The sequence below is a fragment of the Pleurodeles waltl genome, chromosome 1_2 (genome assembly GCF_031143425.1).
Source record: "Pleurodeles waltl isolate 20211129_DDA chromosome 1_2, aPleWal1.hap1.20221129, whole genome shotgun sequence".
Lineage (NCBI taxonomy): Eukaryota > Metazoa > Chordata > Amphibia > Caudata > Salamandridae > Pleurodeles > Pleurodeles waltl.
Window position 1 is genome coordinate 784,702,224 of NC_090437.1, and position 23,591 is coordinate 784,725,814.

Below are 23,591 nucleotides of genomic sequence, written 5' to 3' on the forward strand. Positions count from 1 at the left end.
GGGTAGAGAATGTTGAACAAAATCACAAGTGGTATCGTCTTTCTTAGTCACTTTGTCCTTCTTTCGTCCCTTTTCCCAGGTTCGTGATGGTATGTTCTTGCTTCTTATTTTACAGGTAACCCAGCTGCCTCGCTCGCTCGTCGGAGTCCAGGGTGGTGCCGGAAATAGAAGGGAAAACGCTAAGGTAAGTATTGGGTTTTTAATAGGGTCCTTCCTTTCTTTCTTAGCTTTGGACTGGGAGGTGGTACACACAAAAGGAGGGGGTTGGTGCCAGTGAGGAGTGCTTAAGGGACTAGTGTGCACACTTCTATTCTTTAGTGTAGGATTAAGTGACACTGGTGAGTTACTTATAGTGCCCTTCCTGCTACCTCCCTTTCCAACCCTCCTCTATGACCCCTCCCCAGTCCCTTCTCCCCAATTTCCCTTCTTCCTGTCCAAAAGGACCGTACCTTGTTAAGCCACGACCCTCCAGGGCCGTGGCTGGCTTGGTAGTGTTCCTCCTGCTGGTCTCCTGTTTCCAGGTTCTGGAGCTCTTCTCCTCTCTCTCCTTCCTCCAGTTCCTCGTCTGCTTCTTGCCTGGTCCTCTGGTCCTCCTCGCTCTGCTCTTGCCTCGGTTTCTCCGTGTTTCCGTCTCTCTCCGCTTTCCTCTTGCTCTCCGCGTCTCTCTCCCTCTCCAGCGCGTCTCCTTTATGTTCCTCTCCAGCCCGGGAAACACACGTCGTTTCCCGGGCAACGCCGTCCTGCCTGCCGCTCTCGGGCCGCGTCTCCCCGGCAACGGGAAGACGCGGAAATGACGTATCGGCCGCGGCCGATACGTCATTTGCTGTGCTCGTAGCCGGGATCGCCCGGCTACAGGTTCATGGTGGAGGAAATCATCCGGGTAGAGCCACAGCTATTCAGATCACAGGTGCAGCAGACATCCATTGCCAGGAAGATGGAGCTATGGTGGAGAATCGTGGACAGGGTCAATGCTGTGGGACAGCACCCCAGAATAAGGGACGACATCAGGCAGAGGTTGAGTGAAATGGCGTCCCCCTGTCCTGTTTGGAGAGACAGGTGGAAATGAGGTAATTCCGCTGAAGTTATTCGCCGTTGCAGGAGGCGGTCGAGTACCGCCCTGTAACACCTTATTGGTTGTGTATGAGCCCTATGGGTTACAGTGGCCAATGGTGATGTACGCCAGTGGTGGCAGTCCGCAACGCCACGGACGTGACTGCCATTTTGCTCACTTGCTACCTGACCTTCAACAGGAGAGGACCTACACTGCAAGTGCTGCTGAGACCTGTGTCTGGAATCAACCACGGCTCATGTCACTGGGGAAAGGGCCCCTACCTTCACCGCTGTGGAGTTGGAGAGACTGGTGGATGGGGTCCTACCCCAGTACCGAATGCTGTATGGGCCTCCAGATCAACAGGTGAGTACACTGCGAGCACGACGCAAGGGGCATGGATGCATGGGGTTTTATGTGTGAGGGCCTCGTGTGGGGGGTTGGTGGAAGGGTTCTGGGCAGCATGATGCATGTATGGTGGGCAATGTCTGTGCGTGAGGGGAAGTGAGGGCTATGGTGGGCCATGAGTGTAACAGGCCGGACGGTATGACTGATACCTTTTTCAATATATCTTTTTCTGCAGGTCAGCGCCCATCATAAAAAGGGCATGTTGCATGCTATCGCCAAGGATGTGCAGACCCTGGGGGTCTACGACAGGCAGAGCACCCACTGTTGCAAACGGTGGGAGGACCTGAGACTCTGGGCAAGGAAGACGGCAGAAGACCCAGCTGAGGGTGGCCTCCCAGTGAGGAAGGGTTGCCCGTCGAACCCTGACACCCCTGATGGCCCGCCTACTGCGGTGGCCTATCGGGAGCTGGATGGACACTTTAGGGCATCACAGCAGCCATAAGGGAGTGAGTGCAGTTTCACATTATACTACTTGTGCGTGGTGGGGTGTTCTCTGCGTGGGGGATGTGGGCCTGTGGGTGCCACTAGGGCAGGCAGTACAGACAGGAGGCCTGGTGCTGGGACTGATTCTGAGCCCCCACGACCAACCATGGAGGTTCAGCCATCCAAGGCTGCAGGGGAAGGGCTGGAGCCTCCTCCCACCACTGTCTGCACCGCCACCAGCACCACTGCCAGCAGCAGCAGCCCCAGTGGGCAGCCGTCCGAGGCTGCAGGGTAAGGGCTGGAGCCTCACCTCACCACTGCTAGCACTGCCACCAGCACTGCCAGCAGCCCCATTGGGCAGCCATCCGAGGCTGCAGGGGAAGGGCTGGAGCCTCCCTCCACCACTGCCAGACCCGGAACCAGCACCACCACTGCCACCACTGAGCAGCCGTCACCGCCGGCAAGCAGTGTGTAGTCCTACCTCCATGGGCTGTAGTGTGTCCTGGACCCTGCAAATCCTGTGGGTCTGACACCCAGGTGAGAGTCTGGGACCTTGCACTCCCCAAGATCTGCATCACAGGGCACAAGGCCCCCTCCAGAACAAGTGGAGAAGCAATCCACTCACCACTCCTTACCAGGATGAAGAACACTGGGCACAAGGCCCCCTCCAGAATCATTGAAAGAAGCCATCCACTCACCCCGTCCTTGCCAGGATGAAGCACACTGGGCACAAGGCCCCCTCCATAACCAGTGGAAGAAGCCATCCACTCACCCCTTCCTTGCCAGGATGAAGCACAGTAGGCACAAGGCCCCCTCCAGAACCAGTGGAAGAAGCCATTCACTCACCCCATCCTTGCCAGGATGAAGCACACAGGGCACAAGGCCCCCTCCAGAAACAGTGGAGAAGCCATCTACTAGAGAGACTGTGGCTTTGCACTCCCCAGGACCAAGCAGTGGGCAAACCACCCACTTGAGAGACTGTGGCTTTGCACTCCCCAGGACCAAGCTGTGGGCAAACCACCCACTTGAGAGACTGTGGCCTTGCACTCCACAGGACATCGCACAGGGCACGTAGCCCCCTCCAGGACCAGTGGTGTTGTAGCATCTTCCGGCTGAGGTGCCCCACCATTCCCTGTCCCCCTGTGGTGCCTGTGTATTTTTGACCTGATGCCCCTGCAGTATTCTCTCACTGTTGTTGCAGGAGTCAAGTAGGGCCTTGGCCTATGTGATGTGGCCCCGTGGCCCACGGACATTGAGGACTGGGCAGTGTCCCTCCATTTGTATATATGTATATACTGTTTTAATTTTAAATCACACATTTCTAGTATTTCCTCTTATCACACTCACTTTAATCAATTCCTTTTGTCCTTGTATTATTCCTGAGGGGTATGGGGTGTATATGTAATGTTACTGCATCTGTTTGTGTGTATGGTGTTGGGGGTGGGGGTGTTGCGTGTTGTGTGTCACTCTCTTTTTCCTCCCCCCTCCCTTGTATGCTATGCGGCAGTACTCACCGTGGTCGTCTTCGCCAGTGTTGATGTTCGTAGTGAATGAGGAGGTATACAATCATGGGAAATATGTACAACTTGGGCTCCATGGCGTTGTGGTTCTTCCTTGAGTCTCCAGAGGTGAGTCCCTTGCCTTCTGTGTTCTGTTTCCACCGTGCTTTTGATGTCGTTGGTACCGCCCCGGAAAAGGTGGCGGCTAGGCCTGTTGTGTTACAGTGTCTTCCGCCTGACTGTTGGCGGTTACCGCCGCGGTGCAAGTTGCTACCACCGTGGCGTTCGGTGTGTTAAAGTGTGGGCGGTTTCCGCTGTGGTTATAATTCAATTTTTTTTACCGCTGGCCCGTTGGCGGTATTACCACTGCTTTATCACTGACCACCAGGGTTGAAATGAGGGCCTTTATTCTTACATTTTTATATATTCATTAGTTTCCACTGTGTTGAATATTTGTTAGCTGCTGGTAATTTTTTTAATATTGGTGACACATTGTTCCTGTTCATGCACACCAGTGACTCTATAGCATCTAACTGAAAACTGGAAGTCTGCTCAGTGAACAGCCACACCCTAACAGAGTGGTGAATTGCGATCAACCACAGTGAACCGTCTGTATAGCACATTGGAATCATGTTGGGTCAAGAATACAGTACAACAGTAATGTAATCACAATGTCAACATCACTGATACCTGAACAATTAAGCTAAGTTACACCTTGCACATATGAAATTGTGAAATACTACTCAAGTTGTGGATGGTATCACTTGTTTAGGAGTTAGGTATATCATTGTACAAACCCAGTGGAATTCCTGTGGTAGAGATGCGTCCTTTGACTACATTGAACTAGGCACCATTTGTTAGGGGGTGCATCTGCCTGTAGAGATGACTAATGATGGCCCTGTTTATTTGTACAGGGATATGCCACAGCCACTGCTAATGTAAAGTGGATTATGGAGTGAATCTGTGACACAACATTGAAAGGTAAAACAAGGTAAGCAGTAGACTAATTTACAAGGATATCGCAAACATGGTCTATGTTTTCTTCAATGCCTGCAATCGAGCTCGAGTTTAGTGGCTGTGTCCTGTCTGTACAATTACAGCTTTTGATCTGCAGGCAAATCATTAAAGACATATTATGTAGTATGAGTCCTTCTCCTATTTCTACCCTAACCTCTTACAAGTTGCTGCAATGCCCGTTGCCTCTCTAATCACTAATTAAACAAATGTGAATCAGGGCTTCAATATTTTTAGTTAGTTAAGCATTGGTTTCTGTGGGGGGGGTCCTGTTGCTAGCTTGTTTTGTGTTTCATAAGATATACTACAATAATATTGAGTTTTAAATGTTTTTATGCAAAAATATTATGACCAAAAATTTGAATTCGCAACATTGTGAAGGGCAGTATATATGTAAGTACAGAGTTACTGTTTTTCACTCCACATCTATATCTTCATCAACTAGGTGTCTAGCCAAGAATAGTAAAATTATGGTACTCAATATTCTGGTCACAGTATTTTTGGTAGAGCAATATTCTGGTATTAAATATGTTGGCATACAGATGTCTGGTATGTATCCACTTGTGTCTGGATCATGCTTGAGCTTCTTTTTCAGTCAATTTCACCTCTTCTGGCTGTTTTGCGCCACAACTTAATGGCCCAGAATCCGCTGTGCAGGGTGATCACTCTAATGGGGTTTTAGCTCTGACGCAGGGTTTGCCTGCTCATGTATGAACCACTGCTGGAGGGTCCAACAGAGAGAGAGACACAGTCTAGTCTCTCCGCTGGAACGTTCGGGAGAGGAAGTGACGAGGGACGGCAGGATTGGCTGCAGGTAAGTGGGGGCGGGACATGGGGAGGGGGTTTATTAGGGCTGAAAAGGGAGGTACCAGCCTCTTCCGCGCTGTTCATCGTGCGGTCAAGAAGTTGGCTGGTCCCCGGGGAAAGTAGTCAGGCGAGTTTTTGTGAATTTATTTAGCCTCGGCACCATGGCAACTAGCCACGATGCGGAGGCTGTCAGGGCCGCGCTTCGCATGTTAGGCGAAGCCGGGCGACTTGCTCAGGCCTGGTGTGTTAGACCAGGCCTAGGTCAGCATGACGCGCCCGAAGCGTGTCGAGGCGGGCCGGGAAGCGCCAGTTATTGCCGCATGTGGATTGCCTAAGAGACCAAAAAAGAAGAAATCTGCAGGGGGGGTGCGCAGTGCGTCCACCCCCCTGGGCCCACAGAATAACACTGAGGAAGGCCATGATGGGGGAGATGCAGCCAGGGGGAATGAGGGGGAGGCCCACATGGGGGAAAATGAACAGAGCCCTGAAGGGCAGTTAGCAGTAGTAGAGGCCTTGGAGGAGGTGGACAGCCTGGCTCAGGAGGAAGCGGAGCCCAGTACTGCTCTTATGCCGCTGAACCTCTCGTTGCCCAAGAGCGGGCATAGCATGGGCAAAGCAGGGGGGCCCCCTTCCAGGAAGAAGAATAAAAGTGCTGGCAGGACAGTGGGTGGGGCAGCCAAGAACAGAGGGCAGGAGGGGGAACAGTGCTCCCTAAGGTAGTGTGTGGGCAAGCAGGGCAGGCTGGGGGCATGCCTGGGTCAGTGCAGGAGGGCACAGAGGTGAGTAGGCCAAGGCAGCACAAACTGGATGTTGGGGATGCATGGGATTTGGAAGCCAGGATACAAGAGCGGAGGTGCATAGTGGCAGAGACAGAGGAGAGGTGGGCCCAGTTGTGTAGAGACAGGAACGAGGCATGGGCAAGGGACAGGCAACTGAAGAGGCCATCAGAGTTAGTGGATGTGATGGGACCTCCGGTACAGACACCAGGGCCAGGTAGCCTGGTATGGGTGTTCCAGGTAGAAGTGGGGAGGGGCCAAGAGTCTGGCGTCGCGATGAGCATGAGTGGCGCACACAGCCATGAAGGACGCGGAGAGACAATGCCAGTGGTGGAGACTGGCAGAAGGAAGGAGATGACAACGGGGCACAACATGGTCTCAGGACATTGGTCTGAAGCACTAGAGGGGTCTTCGACGGCCTTCTCTACGACGCAGGAACAAGGTCATCGCAGAGATGGTTAGCGCCATGGGGGTCAAGCAGAGGATCTGTCAACCAATGTGTTGATGACTGGTGGAGATGACAGCAGGTGGGAGATGGATGAGGAGGATGTGGTAGAGCTCGATTATGAGGAGGAGATGGATGAGTGGGAGGATGGGGAGATTCGTGAGGCGGAAGTGAGTGGTGGTAGAGGAAGGGGGAGAGGGCACAGGAGCAGCACAACCCCTTCTTCTGTTTCTATCCTACATGAACACAAGGTCAGTGGTGAACCACAAGAGGTGCTTTGCTGACTGGCATGTGGTCACAGGGCACGGAAGGGAACGCGGCCTTTGGTGTCACAAGGCAAGGGTAAGGGCGGGTGGTGGTCAATGTGGGGAGATGGATCAGGAGCGGGCGGGGCTAGCACACATAAGTCTATTGAGCTAGGAGATTTTTCAGTTAATGAGACCCCTGCAGCTGGGGTGACCCAAGAAGGTGACAGCACAAAGACAAAGGACGCAGGTGCAACAGTGGCAAGCGAGACTGGGGATAAGGCAACTGGAGAGGCTACGGGGTCTGAGGACAAGGATGGGGGGACACAAGAAAAGGCTTCCTTATATGGGTTTGGCAATGCAACTGGGCTCCCACGTAGCGGAGAAAACGAAGGCAAGGATATGGAATCACGAGTATGTTGATGTTTTTAAGCTCTTACATAGAGACAGACAGGCCAAAGAAGGTTCCAAAGAGGAAGAGTGGGAGCTAGCTCGCAGACCACGGGTCCCAATAACAATGGATAATTGGATCTCAGCCTTTTTGATATTCGCTAGTATTTATTGTGAGAAGTTCCCAGATAGGGCCATAGCATTGTTTAAATACATGGACATTATACAGAAGGTCCAGATGCATTTCGGGGGCATTGCTTGGTTGAGCTACGATGAGGAGTTTAGGGCGAGAGTGAGTGTTAATCCTGACAAGCCATGGGGGGATATAGATCCTGAATTATGGATGCAGTGGATGGCGTTGTCGCAGTCCACAACCTCTACGCACACCACAAGTGGCTTGCCAGTAGTATACAAGCTATTTCAGGCCTGTCCCACCCAAGGAGGGGTGGGTGTGGGTCAACGGGCCATGGTACCCATGACAGGAGCCTGCTGGAACTTCAATAAAGATTTTTGTTCCAGGCAGCCCTGTAAATTTAAACATGACTGCTCCAAATGCGGGGGTCGTCACCCAGTCACTCAATGTTTCTCACTCTCTAGCCCAGCCGAGCAGTGGAGAGCGACCAAGGGAGGAGGCATGCAAGGAGCTCCTGCACCAAAGGGCTCCTATGCCAATTAGGCTGGAGGCTCTTCTGCCCTGGCTGCATGGTTACCCGGGTAAGGTCATGGTTTGCAAGTTAGAAAGGGGTTTCAGAGATGGTTTTCGTGTAAGCTACCAGGGCCCGAGAATGAGGAGATGGGCAGACAACTTACGGTCTATGAGAGATATGCCACAATAATTGAGGGACAAAATAGCCAAAGAAGTGTCATTGGGCAGAATTATGGGCCTGTTTTATGATTGTCCAACTCAGGATCTTATGATCTCTAGGCGTGGTCCTAAAAAAGGCACCAGGTGAGTTTCGCCTCATACATCACTTGTCATGGTCAGAGGGTGCGTCAGTGAATGATTTTATTGCACCAGAGGACACTAAGGTGGTGTACGCATCTCTGGACGCTGCCATTAAACTAGTTTGTAGGTGTGGCAGGGGGTCAGAGTTAGCAAAATGCGACATCCAATCAGCCGTCAGGTTGCTGCCCATACACCTGGATGACTTTTAGTTGCTGGGAATACAGCTTTATGGGGCAATCTATGTTGACAGAGTTCTCTTGATGGGCTGCGCCATCTCGTGTGTGCGCTGTTTGAAGCATTCAGTACCTTCTTGCAGTGGATTTTTGTCAAAATGAGTGGGCATTGTGCAGTGACTCATTATTTGGATGATTTCCTTTTTGTAGGAGTGGCAGGATCTGGGGCTTGTGGGCGGGCCCTGGTTTCCTTTCAGAGCTTGTCTCAACAGATGGGGGTACCTTTGGCTCCTGAGAAGACGGAAGGGCCGCATTGTGTGCTGACATTTTTGGGCATTGAACTGTAGGCGGAATCCTTACTCACAAGACTACCAGCTGGTAAATTGGCTGAGATATTAGAGTTTTTGGGGCGCATACGGTCCTTGCACAAGATTGATCTGCGAACAACGCAGAAGCTGTTGGGTTACCTCAACTTCGCTTGTAGGATGGTTCGGGGGGGCAGGATGGGCAGCCATGTCTGGGGTTGCCCTTCCACACCCCAGGATTCGTGTGTCAGTGGGACTGAGAGAGGACATCAGGGTGTGGGAAACCTTTCTGACACATTTCAATGGTGTCTCCATGTGCTTCTGTGAAGAAGACACGGTCTGGCAGGTGCAGATATTCTCCGATGCAGCAGGAGCCACAGGTTTTGGTCTTTTTTAGGTCGAGAGATGGAGTGCGGAGACATGACCAAGGCAATGGCTTCAGCAAGGTAGGAGCATTGCTTTTCTGGAATTTTTTCCACTACTGGTGGCACTGGCAGTATGGGGAGAAGAGCTAGTGAACAGGACTGTAGTTTTTCATGTTGACAACATGACAGTTGTAGAACTAGTGAACAGGCAGAGAGCTGAAGATCTCATGGTGCTGCATTTATTGTGGCATTTCATACTTAGGTGCTTATCCTTGAATGTTATTTCCAAAGCTGCACACATACCTGTGGTGTACAACAAGATTGCAGATTCCCTGTCTCGTTCACAGTGGCAACGATTTCACAGCCTGGTACCAGGAGCAGAACAGACCAAGACAGTGGTCCCGGCAGACATTTGGGAGTGAGGGGCATGATGATCGCTGGGCTGGTGGAGGTGTCTTTAGCGAAATCCACCCAGCTGAGTTACCGACTTGGATGGTTGGAGTTTCAGAGTTATGAAAGTTTATTGGACAATTTCTGGCTACAGAGTAACAGAGAGCTTAATTTGCGCGCATTGCATTTTGTACTTTTTCTGATAAAGAAGGGTTTGTTGCCCACCACGATAGGGGACAAGTTGGCAGGGGTTTCCTTTTATGGAAAGCTGTTTTTGGTTGCGATCCAGCTATGGATGACCTGTTGGGGAAGATGTTGAAAGGTTGGAGTCAGGTCAAAGTTAGGTCAGTTAAGGCGGTCAGGGAACCAATTACGTTTGAGCTGTTGCTTGAAATACTGCATGTTTTGCCAGTATGCTGTGTGGACGCTTATGAGTTGGCTCTTTCACGTTTATGCATTGTGTGGATATCTTTTGGTGCTTTTCGAGTGTCTGAGCTTTCAGGAGTTGGAAAGGCTGTGGGTTTGAAGGTTGAGGAGGTTCGTATGCAAGGGGAACGTTTAGGCATTTGGCTAGGCTCTCAAAAACTGATCAGTTAGGGAAAGGAAAATGGGTGTGGTTGGAGAAAGGGGGTGATGCAGCGGCATGCCCAGTTTTGGAATGGATGAGTTTTCGGATTTTGAGCGGGTCCTTCGGGGGGGGAGTCAGGGTTTTTACTCACCAGACTAGTGCTAAGCTTACCGTCTTCCAGCTATTGCCGGTGTTAAGGATGGCATTGGGGCGGACAGGTCGTCAAGCTTTAGGTTTTGGGGCAGCTACAGCTGCGGCACATCTAGGATGGGACTGGACACAGATTAGTAGAATTGGAAGATGCAAATCTAGGTGCTGCGAGCAATACTTGAGGATGGGTATTGACATTTTGAGTAAGTTAGCTGACAAAGGGGGGCATGTTTCTGGTATGAGAAGGTTGGTAAAAGGCAATATTACAGTTTGTTTACTTTGCAGGTTGTGTGTTTGGTCCAAGGAAAGAAAAAATGGGAACATGGCTGGTCGGGCACTCGTTTATCCACTGGGCGGCAAAATTTGCCGAGAAGCAGATTTACGGACGTGCATTAGGACTGCCTGTAACCAGCATGAAGTATTCTGGTGGGGGAATAGTGGCATGAGGAGGGGTAATTTGCTTCCATTTATAACATCTGTTTTGCCGAATCGGGGTTGTCCTGACCTGCTATTGATTCATCTTGGGGAAAATGATCTGGTGAAACTGTGTGCTCACACTACTGCAACATATGCAGCAAGACTTGGAGCTACTCAAGCAGAAATTACACGGCGCATGCTTGGTTTGGACTGAGTTTGTGCCTCGACGAACATGGAGAGGAGCTATCAAACAGGGAGACATGGAACGGGCTCGAAGGAAGCTCAATTGGGCTATGAGGGTTTTCTGTGGGCTCATGATATCGAGGTTTTAAGATAGGAGAACATCATGGAGCAAGATGAAGCGCTTTTCAGGGCGGATGGCGTGCACCTGTCTGAGTTGGGAAATGCTTATTACCTTACTGATCTTAGGCTACTTGTGGGCGACTTGTGGGGTGAGAAGATGTGGCTCAAAGAAAAGGATTTAGGATGTCATGTTGCAGTAGTGTTCATGGTGGGGCAGCAAAACGCCAATAGGGTTTGTGCTGGGTGGCAGTACATGGGGGAGGGTGGAGAGTCAGATGCGGGCCTGGCCACCCTTCCAAGGGAAAAAGAAGCAGGTGAAGTGTGGGGGATGCCCAAAGCAGGTAGGGCATGAAAGGAAAAGGGGAATGTGTGGGGGAATGGAAGTGAAAAGTGAAGGGATGAGTGAAAAGGATGATCAAGGAAAATGTAAAAGGGTGGGGTTCCTAAAGTTGGGTTTTTGTTGAAAGTTAAAAGTTATGTATAAGTTGCAATACTGTCCTAAATAAATGGCCTTTTACACTAAACGGACTTTGTCACTGAATGGGTCCCAATATTTCTGTTGGTTTTCTTGTGCCTTTAGCTTTGCAGCCATACGTGTGCTGTCGATGAAATTTTCATTTAATGTCTGCTTCACTCAAATTAGAACCACTGTGTTTTTTGCTTTTTAACTTCTTCCTTGTTTAGTCGCCTTCGTTAGACATTATAATATTTTTGGCAATATAAGCAACGTCGAATTAACACGAATATCTTACATTTTGAAAAAAAGTGAGGCGTGTGAAAATATGATTTTTTGTTGTAACGATTGTTCTCATTTCCAGCAGGTACTTTTCCCATCAAAAATAGATACTTCTTAAATACAAAAAACTTCTTTCAAATACTGGTCTCCTGATGAAGCAGTGTGAAAGCCCAGTAAGGTCTTTCAGACTGAATATTTTTGTTTGACAAACACTAAGAACAAACAGATAGCCAGGGGAGCTCAACATAAGCAAAGGCATACATTAAAGGCGACTGGGTACACGTTTAGCATTACTTCTGCAGCACAAGTCTGTGTCTATCCATATGAAAGAGTCTTTCATGAGTAGGAATTTTTTTATTTTAAATGACCTCATCTGTTAAAACGCCCTTGGCCTAGATTTAACATGCTGGAAAATGTTCTATTATGAACTAGAGGCAATATCAGGTGAGGCTAACTGGAGATTTTGTTGTTAATATTTGCAAGAGATGCTGTTCTTACTCTGAGACGAAAGCAAGCCTTCATCATATATCTTTGCCATACAGAGTGGTTGCCAACTTTGCACTGAACAATATTAAGTACCTGACTCAATTATGTCTGCATTTGATTTGTTAGGGCACTACAATTAGAAGGTTTGCTTATGTGGAGCTAGACATGTATACAAATATGAATGCTTTGTAACTTCATCACCCTTTTTTATTTATATTTAATGTTAATAATGTTTTATTCTAATATAGTGGTACCACCACACTAGCAATTTTATAACAACCTTGGAAGCATGTGTACGTGTGTACGTGAGTGTGTCTGGCATAAAACATAACATTAAGAATGCCTTATAAGATAATTTCATCCAGCCTACCAGCTTATGTACAAAAAAGAAAGACAAGCTTTTACCCAAGTAACGACTTAAGGGCAGTGAGTAGTAAAAGTAGGACAATGATTAATGAAGACTACTGGAAAGTAATAGAGGCATTACCTCATTGTCACTTGTTAGAAATGGAGTTCCTGGTTGGTTAGGGTAGGCACCTCAGCCAGGCAGGGACCACCACTCTAGTTATCACAAGTAAGTTACACTCTCAAGATAATCCCAGCTCACCCCCTTGGTAGCTTGGCATGAGCAGTCAGGCTTATCCCAGATGTGTAAAGCTTTTGCACAATACACACAAAAACACGTGACAAAATAAATATACCACAAAGAAAACTCCACAACCAGTTACATAAAATTATAATGTATTACACAAAACTTAATTAAACCAAACATGACATAAAACAGCAGTGCTCTGCTAAACCAGCAATTGTCAGGTTATCACATAGGTTACTAGAACGCTGCAAATCAACAGTAGTTACATCAGCAGCTAGTTGCAAGCATTCTACCAGAATAATCAATTTTCACATCCTCAGTGTCACCAAAGGGAATGCATGAATCAGGAAATCATTATCCACATTATTGTCCGCGAAACTGCACTTAACCTAATGCATTCCCCAGCATGTGGATCCTCCCATCATATCCTCCTTCTGCAGACATCCTCCCCTCAGTGTAAATAGGGAGAGACAAAGGACCATAGTGAGCTCAGACTAATCCCAAGGATGGGGCCTCCCGCCTGAGATCAAGGCATTCCTGCGTGCCTCTCAGAGGAAAATGCCAAAAGACAAACAGAAAGGCACTCCTCACTCCTGCTTCAGGGTGAAATGTTCAGAGACATATGTTTCAGCATGAGCTCCACACCTGTGGTTCTCTGCACAGTGGGGAGCCCAACATCTACTCTTGAGTTGCACCTTTGAGGGAGGCGACTTTACTCCACTTCATTGGGCCCCTTCGAGCATGTAACCCACAACTGGATGGGGCCTCTGTCGAGGCGTCCTCATCCGGCAGGGAGCAGGGGCTCGCACAGCTTCCCGTGCCCTGGGAGACTACACATCTCCCCTTTCAGAACTGCGACCTGGTGGGGAAAACCCTTAGACTCGGAACCCCACGCTTCACAGGTGCACATCCTCCAGTCCTCTCGGGCCACCAGCTGTCTTTTTCTTGTGGCTCGGGCCACGGCGGTGACTCCTCAGAAGTGGATGCCTGCTTGTGCCTGGGGGCACTCCAGGGAGCGCTCATTTGTGCTTGTTCAACAGCCTCCTCGCAACCTTGCCTCTGTTGGGGGGGCGCCCACATGGTGACATGGGGATGCTTTCTTGCACCCTGAGCAGGCAAAGCAGGCAAAGCAGAAACCAAAGATCTCTTGGCAAGAGATGAAGTGCTGTAATCAGGGAATAAGGCGAGTAAGGCTTTTCCTTACGCACTGACAAAGGCGCACACAGAGTGCTTCTCATAGCACTCTAAAACTGGAATAGAACACCCGCTTCCCTCTGAGAATTTGCAAGGAAGGGGTAGGAGGGCATACCACACAGTCCCTGCAAAAACTGGGGGCACAAGATTGCAGGGCCCAGACAAACAGGCCAGCACAAAGATCCTGGCAAATGTAAATGGCAGTCCTTCTAGTGACCTAGCAGGTCACAGGCCAGCACATCATCAGGGCAGTCTCAAAGATGGTTCCTGGTGAGTCCTTCTAGCAGCATATAGGCCCTCATTACCGCCGCCCGCCAGGCGGGAACCGCCAATCGGCGGCCATACGGCCAAAGGACCGCTGCCGGCATTCCAACATTCCTGCTGGGCCGGCGGGCGCTAACCAAGTTAGCGCCCGCCGGCCCAGCGGGAATGAGGCCGCAACACAGAAGCCGGCTCCGAATGGAGCCGGCGTTGTTGCGGCCATGCGACGGGTGCAGTTGCACCCGTCGCGCTTTTCACTGTCTGCTAGGCAGACAGTGAAAAGCTGGCCGGGGCCCTGTTAGGGGCCCCCTGCACTGCCCATGCCAGTGGCATGGGCAGTGCAGGGGCCCCCAGGGGCCCCAGGACACCCCTTACCGCCAGCCTCTTACTGGCGGTGAAAACCGCCAGAAACAGGCTGGCGGTAAGGGGGTCAGAATCCCCAGGGCAACGCTGCTTGCAGCGCTGCCCTGGCGGATTCGCCCAGCTGGGGCAAAAACGGTGGGAAACCGCCGGCCCCGGTTTTCCGACCGCGGCTTTACCGCCGCGGTCAGAATGGGCTTGGAAGCACCGCTAGCCTGTTGGCGGTGCTTCCGTCATTCTGCGCCCTGGCGGTCCAAGACCGCCAGGGTCAGAATGACCCCCATAGTGTCCAGTCCACACAGTGGCCCTCATTCTGACCCTGGCGGTCGGCGGAGAGACGGCGGTCGGACCGCGAACAGACCGGCGGTATTAAAAATGGCATTCTGACCGCGGCGGTCCCCGCCGCGACCGACCGCTACTTCTCCACTCCGACCGCCGCGGCGGTCATGACCGCGGGGCTGGAGTTTGCGCACTCCGGCCCGGCGGTCGTCCCAAGACCGCCAAGGGTATTATGACCCTGCCTACCGCCGCGGTTTCTTGCGGGCGGGAACCGCCGTGCGAACCATGGCGGTAAGCACTATCGGGGCCAGGGAATTCCTTCCCTGGCACTGATAGGGGTCTCCCCCACCCCCCACTACCCACCCGAGTCCTCCCCCCACACCCTCCACCCCCCTGCCACCCCCCAGAGGTGGTACGAACCCCCTCCCCACCCCCACCCCGACATGCACATACATGTACCCCGACATGCACACACCCCCAACATGCACATATACACACCCCCTACACACACATACACAACGGGGACACATACCCGCACACATACATGCCGACATGCGCACCTGCCGAACAGCACACATTACCCATAGACACAGCAGCACCCCCCGCCCGCATACACGCACTCACACACCCCCTCTACACACTCACACGCACACCCCCATGCACGCCCACATCACACAACACCCCCCCACCCCCTCCCCTCACGGACGATCAACTTACCTTGTGCGTTGGTCCTCCGGGAGGCGACGGGAGCCATAGGGACGTGACCGCCAACAGAAGACCGCCAACAGAAGACCGCCACACAGAAATGTGGGTCGTAATTCTGTGGGCGGTGTTCTGCTGGCGTGGCGGTGGAGGTTGACCAGTCTCCACTTTCCCGCCGACCGCCAGTGTGGCTGCTGGCGGTTTTCCGGCGGAACGCTCCCAGCGGTCAGAATGCGCACAGCGGCACACCGCCGCGGTCGGCGGTCTTCACCGCGGCGGTAACTCAGCGGTCTTGCGAAAAGACCGCCAAGGTCAGAATGAGGGCCAGTGTCTCTTCTTGTCTCCAGACATGGAGAACAGCCCCTTGTACTTATATTCATTTTCCATAGGATCCACAAATGGGGAGAGGGAATTCCAACCACCACAAACCTGTTCCAGGAATGTCCCCTTTCTCCTCCAGCACTGTCTTCCAACATTAGAAGGGGGTAAATGAGCCCTTTGTGTGAGGCCTGGGCACAGACTGTATAGATGCAGGTGTGCCCCTCATCTGCCTCTCCCAGCCCACGAAGATCATTCAGTATGCAGATGTATTATTTTTACACCTCCATCCTCCCTGTGTACTGGCTATCTGAAAAGTATGTACAAAACCCAGCTGTCACTCTACCCCAGATGTGAATTGGAGTCAAGCTGCAAAAGCACCAGAGTTATAAGCACAGAGAAATGCCTACTTTCTAAAAGTGGCATTTCCACAATGGTAATAAAAAAATCAACCTACACCAGTAAGCAGCATTTCTCACTACCATTCCAAAGACACTAAACATGCCCATGCTATTCCTCATAGATCAGAAGATTCCACTCAGACATATGTCCGGGCATTTCCAATACACTCCTGTGAGAGGAGGAGAACTCACGGTAGTGAGTAACTAAATAGGCTGTTTGTCACTACTAGGACATATAGTACATAAAGACCTACCTTTTACATACCCAGCACCCTGCCCATAGGGCTATCTAGGGCCTACCTTAGGGGTGAGTTAGGTGTAGTAAAAAGGGAGTTTTAGGCCTTGGCAAGTAGTTTGACTTGCCAAGTTAGGGTGACTGTAAACTGTGCATGCAGGCTCTGCAGTGGCAGGCTTAAGACAGGTTTAAAAGGCTCCTTCTGTGGGAGGTGCAAGCTGTGCAGCAGGCCCACTGCTAACATTTAATTTACAGGCCCTGGGTAAAGGGGATACCACAGTACAAGGGACTTATAGGTAAATTAAATGTGCCAATCAGGTATAAGTCAGCCATACCAAGTTCAGAATGGAGAACATATGCACTTTAGCAGTGATCAGCTGTGATAAAGTGCCCGAGTCCTAAAGCCACCAAAAGAGGTCAGAAAAATAGGAGGAGGAAAACAAAAGGTTTGGAGGTGACCCTGCAAAATGGGCCAGGTCCAACACCACTCTTCCTCATCAAAAAGCTTGTTAATGAAGGAATAGCAAGTGAAACAGCAAGGACTGTATTACGAATATGGTGTACTTTCCTTGTTTGCACCGTGGCATACCTTTCATAAGGTGCACCATGAGCAAACAAGGAATATGCCTCTTATTACAAAGAATTCTCTGCCCCCAGGGCATCTCCAAACTCAAATGGCATGCTCCACCCATGTAACATCTACCTGATGCAAGGTAATGCAAGGCAATTCTAACACTACATTGTGTTTTTTTGTTTTACAAAACCACGCAAATTGGGCTTTGCGTAGCTTTGTAAATCCTAAAATAGACTTTGCACCTGGACTACACCAAATAGTGTTGCGATCCTGACACAAAATCTCAGTAAATCTGGGACAATATATCTAACATATAAATCAATTTATAGTGATCAGAATCTTAATCTTCACCATAAAAAATGTATGAGGCACGGTCTTCAAAGACTTAAAGGCAACAAATCTGAAAACCTGCATCAGAAGAAGCATAATCCAGTCACATTAAATCTAGTCATTTAAAATCCTTGGAGAATGTTAGAGGCATCCATCCACAGCAAAAAAATAACTGCTAAGGCTCCCAAAACACTTGTATTACTGCTAAGGGGGCATATGAAGAGGAAGTACACAAAATCAAGGCTAAACACAGAGTCACAGGTAAAGGGTCAGAGGAAGCAACCCAGGTATAGTGGATTGGCCCCTCCACCTCAAAAGACAACTACAATCTAGACTCAGTTCCCTTTCAGCCTCCATAGGGTCAGACGTATTGTGTAAAACTGATGACTGGTGACCAGAAATGACCAAAGCACTAAAGAGGAGAGAGGAAGCAGTTTGAGAGTGTACAGAAGAAACTATACAAAAAAGAAAATGCACGTAGCTGAATTGGATTATGAGCTTATTCTTCAAATATCACTTTGGGGGTCATTACAACCTCGGCGGTCTTTTAACAAGACCGCTGAGGGACCGCCGTGCAGAAGACCGCCAGTAATGGCGCTTTGCCGCTCAGCGTATTATGACTGTTGGCTGCTCTCCGTCCTTTTTACGACGGAGAGCCGCCAACAGCCATACTGGCGGGCGGGGGGGAAGTGGAGGTTGCTCCACCTCCACCGCCACGCCAACAGAACACCGCCCAGCGAATCACGTCCTGTGATTCGGCGCGGCGGTGTTCTGTTGGCGGTGTGGTGTCGGCGGAGCAGCCACCATGGCTCCCGTCCCCTCCCGGAGGATCGACGGACAAGGTAAGTCGATCGTCCGTTAGGGGAGGGGGGGGTGTTGTGTGTTGTGTGGGTGCATGGGGGTGTGCGTCTGTGTATGTAGAGGGGGTGTGTGAGTGCGTGTATGCTTGCGGGTGTGTTGCGTGTGTTGGGAATGAGTGCGTGTATGTCTGTATGGATGTCTGTATGGATGTGTGCGTGTATGTCTGTATATGGGTGTGCGTGTCTGACTGAGTGTGTGGATGTAGACATGTATGTTGGTGTGTGTGCGTGTTTGTGTGTTGGTGGTGCCTGCGTGCGTGTCGTGTGTGTGTGAGTTATGTGATGTTGGGGGTCGGGGTGGGGAGGGGGCCCTGCCACCTTTGGGGGGTGGCAGGGGTGGTGGGGGGTGTAGGGGAGGGAGTCGGGTGGGGGTGGGGGAGACCACTATCAGTGCGAGGGAAGGAATTCCCTGGCACTGATAGGGCTTACCGCCATGGATTTCATGGCGGTTCCTATCGCTGGAAATCCACGGCAGTCAGCTGGGTCGAAATATCGGCGGCGGTCTCCAGCCCAGCGGTCGTCTCCGCCCTGGCGGGCGGAACGGTGAAGCGGCAGATGACCATGGCGGTAACCGCCATGGTCATAATACGGAAAAAAAGACCGCCAGCCTGTTGGCGGTCTTACCGCCGCTTTAACACCGTCCGCCAGGGTTGTAATGACCCCCTTTGTATTTTATTTCTCTCATATCTTTCTAATTATTTCTAATCTCTCTAAAAAAAAAATAAGCGTCTATTTTCTTATTCTTAATTTTGCCTACATTAGGACTTTTCCTTGAAAGGTTTCCACTAGCTTTGAAGAATATGTTTCCAAGACCACAACATTGTTGTGAGAAAACCGGGCTGATTGCAGAAGCCCCCTAATTTTATGCCCCCATTTTCACTTTTTGCTTGTGTTTTCCTGACTCTGATGGGGCCCTGGGTACTGCTAAACAGTCCCAAACTCTGTGCTCTGATTAAAATGTATATGCAAATTAGGCTAATCATAATTGGCAGAATTAACCCACCTCTATGTCCTCAGTATATGGTAGGGCATATAGGTTCAGGGTCTGCAGCCTAGGTAGTGCACCCGTAGATGCACTGCTGAGAATGCCCACTATCATTATAAAGGCAGGCCTGCCTTGCTGGCTGCTTTTAAATTAAAGTTACCTTCAAATTCAACTTTGGAATTAAAAGTACTTCAAAAGTCTTAAACTACCTTATTTATACACATAAGTCACCCCTAAGGTGTGCCTTAAGTGCCCCTAGGGCTGGGTGCTATGTAACTATAAGCAGGGACCTTATAAAATATGTTTTATAAGCCCTGGTGATGGAAAAATAGCCACATTTGTTTTCCCTCACTGTAGTGAATGGGCTCCCTGGGCTAAAATGGGGAGACTTTAGATTTAATTAGTAAAGTCCCAAAAGGAGCTAGATATTTCAGGTTTGGTATCAAACTGATTGTTATAATTAAACTTGCTATTGTTGAACTTAATATAACTAGTTCAGATAAAGAGTTTTAGAACCTTCTCTGATCGGCCAGTTTCTGGTAGCCTGGCGAGGCTGCCTTAATGAGGTGTGAAGTGGCCTGGGCTGAAGACAAAGAAAGTGTCTGGGAGAGAAGATCTGCCTCAGCAGATGTTGAAACAGGATGGGGAAGAGCAGCCAAACTGGTCTTCAAAGGACGGAAGGACATTTGGAGCAGCTCAGGACCTCCCCATTTCCTGCAAACCCAGGTGGCCCCTGGATTAGTTTAGAAGAGGGCAGGAAAGGGGTGTATTAAGGAATTTTAGCCACACCAGAGGGTGTGCTCAGCCAGACCTACCTCCCAAGTTTAGACTCTGCCATTTTAGATTATAAGGAATGTTGCTCCCTTGGATTGATTTTATGCACACTTCCCAGGAAGTGGTCATCCAAGAGGGTGGTGGCCTGCCTCTGATTGGACAGTTGCCTCACCTGCCTTCCACCCCTGGAGCAAGGATAAATATGGCTGAGCTGCACCCACACTTCCGATCCCTACAAGGAACAAGACAAGAAGAAGAAGGATTGCCCTGCTGGACACCTGACCTGCACTTGGACACTGCTATCTGAAGGACTGCACTGGTTACACACTTGTGCTTCCCCACCAAAATGACTTTGTCTGTCTTCAACTGGTACAAGAAGGGGATCCCTGATTGTTACAGGTACAAAATAGCTGACCAGAGAACCCTGCATCAAAATCTGAAGAAACTGACCAGCTGACCAGTGGCTAGTGGTCATTTTTGGATTTGAACCAGGTGCATTCTGAGAGTTGGAGTCCTAACCCTCAAGGGGCAACTCAGAGCTTCTGGAACCTTGGGGTGAGTTGTGGACTCCTAAAGAACCTTCAAAGACCTTTTGAAATAAGATCTAGTAGTTTGGAGAAGATGGGAGAACCTTTGGATAAAGCTCTATAAAGGTACTGTCCCGACGTCGTGAGTCAAGCTGGCTTACGTTGACAGCAACTGAGCCTGACTTGCAGGTTCGTCCCTCTGAAAAGCTCCAGAGCCCCAGACTTCCAGGATTTCACCAGGAGATCCTGAAAAGGCAATCTGATTACGTCAACTTGAAATAGGCTTGATGTGGAGGGTCGTAAGGAAGTCCGAATGTAGAAAGTTGACTGGGACTTCCCGCGCAGCGTATCTGAGGAGGGCTTCAGGGACGGTAGATCCAATTTCAACTTTGGCCCCGACGAAGATTTCCATCCTGAAAAAGCATCCAAGTCCAAAGGTAGAATTCTTCATGGAGGTCTCCTGCAACGGGTATCCGAAGAGGGCTCCAGGGAGATCGGATCCAGTTGGTGACTTTGTCTCATTGAGAAAAATCTTCAAAAAAGACTCAGAGGCATAGTTATTCTCCGTTTGCGCTGAATTAGCTATTTTTTTTACGCTAATTCAGCTCAATCTTAACTCCATATTTATACTTTGATGCTAGACCCGTCTAGCATCAAAAATATGGCAATAACTTCATTTTTTGGATGCGTGAAACCACCTTGCGTCAATAAGATGCGAGGTAGGCGTTCCCGTCCAAAAAATGGCTCAAAGCCCCTAGCACCATATTTATCCAACTGGGCAAAAATGGCGCATGGGTGGGAGGCGGATCCAAAAAATGACGTTAACTCCGATTTGCATAACATTTTAACACCTGGGTCATGGCAGGCATTAAAATGACCAACTCACCACTACTTAAAGAAAACACACACAAGCAACATCACAGACCAATAGGACAACATGGAGGTGCTACTGATGCAGCTTGCATGACAACGCCGAGGACAGGACACACAAGACATACACCACTACATAAACACGTGGGAAGGGTGACACTGAGGTGTGACACTGGTAGTCATGTTGTACACCCTCACACAATGGGATACACACCCTTGGACACCTGACGGCTGCCATAAACATTAGCTGCCACTCAGGAGCACCAAAGGACCAGTGTTAAAGCCCACAGTGACAATGTCATGGCCTGCGCTGTAAGTGCAACTTGGAAGATTAACTATTGCCAATGACTTGAGGCCACATAGTCAATCAGCGACCCTCCCAAGCAATATTAGCGTGGAAGGGGTGTGCAATGTGTGTTGCAGCAGGTCTTACACCATGAGAGACACAGCATAAGGATGCTGATTCAGATGTAGGTGTCACGAAAATACTTCAGGCAATGCCAACATCAAATATCACTCCAGGGGTGCCATTTGCAGGTTGCAATAAGGAAGTGGACTGTGCTATGAACACATATTAATCTGCCACCACTGCATACTGCACACTGCTGCACACACTGAAAGAGCCAATTGAAAATCAAAACAGCATGTGTATAGGCAGGTGGCCCTTCCTGCACAGATACATCCACCTCTACCAGGCAGTTAGGATCCCTGGTGCAAGGTTGGTAGTTTAGGTGCATGGCTGCACATGAGCAACTGGCAGAGGGAACAACAAAGGGTTGCCTAAAAACAAGTCACACATGGGACTATCGTGCATTGTCAAAACAGAACAGGTCAGTGCTACCAATTTTGGAGATGTGTTGTGCATTGTCACCTACCCAATTCAATGGGCCTCAGTGTTGCATTTCATCTGCAATGACACATGTCTAAATGGATGGGAAGTCCAGGCCATGTAGTGCAACCATGTTACCACCACATCTGAACCCTTTTTGTGTGTGGATGTATCATGTCCCGTCTAGTGAAAGTACACTGATACCTATGGGACATTGCACAACATATGTTACATACATACTGACCAATAGTTAGGAAACCAAATCTTATATCCCAGGTGATTGAGCCAAATACAAGTTGTCATGTCCAACAACCCAGTGCTGAGATGATCTTACAGAAGGCCAGGAACTCACACAATACCACAAACACATATGAGTCACAAACAACACAATAAATCAACTGCCATGCTACATGACTATCCTGTTGCAAGCATTAACATAATACTCACTCCTATCATCTTTTGCAGCGGATCAGGGTTATGGGATCCAGCCCTGGATTATGACCCCATTCCCCAAACCAAACAGAGCAGCAGAGCGTGCCTATAATGAGGCACATCAGAGGAAACGCATCGGAGGAGAGGACTTTTGGCATCCAGAAGTCCATATTTAGGTGCCTGGATATCACAGGGGGCAGCCTCCTATATGCCCCACACATTGTTTGTAAATGTATACTGACCTGTGCTATCCTGTACAACATTTGTATGAGGATGAACATCCCATTATATGAGCCGGACCAAGAACTGCAAGAGGAGGAGGATGGTGGCAGGGAAAATAAGGGGGAACTGCAGAACTCAGCTGCTGGAATGAGCCGCAGACAGTAAATCATGCAAAACCTTTTCACTTTACAGTCACTCTACACACCTTGTAAATATTTGTAAATAAACACCTTACTTGATCACATAATCCTGCTCTGGTTTCTTCATTCTCTATCACATGTACCTCGGAATGTGAGTATTACCACAGAGAGCATGTCACAAATAGAAATCTGAAAACTTCTGTTGCAACATCACAAGTGATGCGCCTGATTGAACTTCTACCATTACACACATCACAAATAGACTCATCACTTGCATGTCACAACTGAGGGACACAATCTAGAGACCACAACATATGAGTTAGATCCACATTGCCAACTTGTACACCTGTAGCTCATGACGCACAACTAGAACATCTCCAATAATGAGGTAAACAAGGACCCCACATATGAGCCAGTGGATGTAAAATATCAGAAGGACAGAATGCATGAAAAGACTACTGACATTTCTTAGTGCGAGACTTGCAATGGCTGCAAGGAGCTTGTGTGATAAGGGGGGGCATCATTGGTGACAATGGATATCATGATTCGCCAAGGTATGGCAAGCAATGGTGAAAACACTTGCCCTGCGCAGTACATCCCTGGAAATCAGTCCTGCCACTGCCATGGGGCCCAATCCTGACTCAGGGTACACCTGCCCACACACTTGGACTGGACACTTCTCTTAAATGCACATCAGAAATAATGAGAACACATGAAGTTAGGCCAGCAGGTCCACCACAACAATCCACCACAACAACACAATAAACATAGCTAAATGTAATGAGTACAAACTGACTCATGTGTTCAAAACA